Raw genomic sequence first — 1606 nt, 5'->3', positions numbered from 1 at the left:
GTCTCAGATGTGTTGTGCTGCTGCAACAGTACAGGATAGAAGTGTTTGTCTTTTTCCAGTCTGTGTCAAACTATTATTTTCTCTATTGACTAATGCTTGAGACTGGCTTTGAATTATCTCTTTCTAGAATCTGTTTCTTTAATGATTTTGTCTAAATAATTCTTCTGTGCTGTTTAGCAAGTCTTCAGTCTCCTTAATGAGATGAATTACATAGAAGCATTTTTCAAATTCACCTACTTTCCTCTGCAGTGAAGAGACCAGCCTACATGATTAGGCAAGATGTGGTTCTCTTGGCAGCTGTATTGCTGGGACTCATGCTTAACAAGCACTAATTTACTAATTCATTCATCACTTATTCACTCATGCATTCAGACATTCACTGAATATTTCAGTAAGGCAGTCACTGTGCTAGAAGGTGGCAGTCGTGACAGAAAGAAATTTTGACCACTGTGAAGAGGCCCTGATCTCAAGAGACAAATACATGAACTAATAATTATGACATTCTTTAAATACTAATAAATCATTTTGAGGGAGTCCTTTGCAGTCTTGGGTATCAAGACTTGGGTTATTTTATTGGTTGAATCGGTAAGATTTAGTGACTGACTGGATGTTGGACAAGAAGGAGAGGCAATAATGTGTGACATTAGGATAATGCCCAGATTATGGCTTGGGTATCTGAATGGAAGGGTATATATCCTGCAGGAGTGATTCTTTGTTCAAACATATTTCCTTCACATTTTAAAAAAAATTGATGTTTTAAAATATTAAAATTATTTTAGTATGGCAGTTGCAGAAACAAAACTTCTGAGTAAAGTTGTTCAGTTATTTAACCTCTCTGTGTCTCAGTTTGCTTGTCTTTTAAAAATGTTTAAAAAATCATGGGAAAATAAACATCACACAGAATTTACCATCATAACCATTTTAAGTGTACAGTTTAATAATGTTGAGTGCCTTCATGTTGGTGTGCAGCCAGTCTCCAGAACTCTTTTCATCTTGCCAAACTAAAACTCTATACCCCTGAACAACAACTCTGCCTCTCCCCCTTTCCCCAGCCCCTGACAACCATTCTACTTTCTATCTATTTGAACTTGACTATTCTAGGCACCTCATATAAGTGGACTCATACAGTATTTATCTTTTGTGACTGGCTTATTTCACTCCCCAGAGTATTCTAAAGACTCATATGCATTGTACCACGTGTCAGAATTTCTTTCCTTTTTAAGCTGAATAATACTCTGTTGTATGTGTATACCACATTTTTTTAAAGGACGGATGGTGAGCATGTCCCATATTTTTTTTTTTTTTTTAATTTTAGCAATTTCATGTATCTTTATTTTATTTATTTATGGCTGTGTTGGGTCTTCGTTTCTGTGCGAGGGCTTTCTCTAGTTGCGGCAAGCGGGGGCCACTCTTCATCGCGGTGCGCGGGCCTCTCACTATCGCGGCCTCTCTTGTTGCGGAGCACAGGCTCCAGACGCGCAGGCTCAGTAATTGTGGCTCACGGGCCCAGTTGCTCTGCGGCATGTGGGATCTTCCCAGACCAGGGCTCGAACCCGTGTCCCCTGCATTGGCAGGCAGATTCTCAACCACTGCGCCACCAGGGAAG

General features: G+C 39.6%; 1 long non-coding RNA gene across 1 annotated transcript in view; it reads left to right on the top strand.

The window, feature by feature from the left end:
* Positions 1 to 257: 257 nt before the first annotated feature.
* The window catches only part of LOC309632190, a 34000-nt gene continuing 32651 nt past the window's right edge, over positions 258 to 1606 (top strand). Inside the window, exon 1 of the long non-coding RNA XR_014246784.1 lies at positions 258 to 1246. This is a non-coding gene — a long non-coding RNA (uncharacterized lncRNA). The remainder of the gene's footprint in view (positions 1247 to 1606) is intronic.

Source organism: Balaenoptera borealis (assembly GCF_965194805.1).
Source record: "Balaenoptera borealis genome assembly, chromosome: 7".
NCBI lineage: Eukaryota > Metazoa > Chordata > Mammalia > Artiodactyla > Balaenopteridae > Balaenoptera > Balaenoptera borealis.
This window is presented reverse-complemented; position numbering and strand designations above follow the sequence as displayed.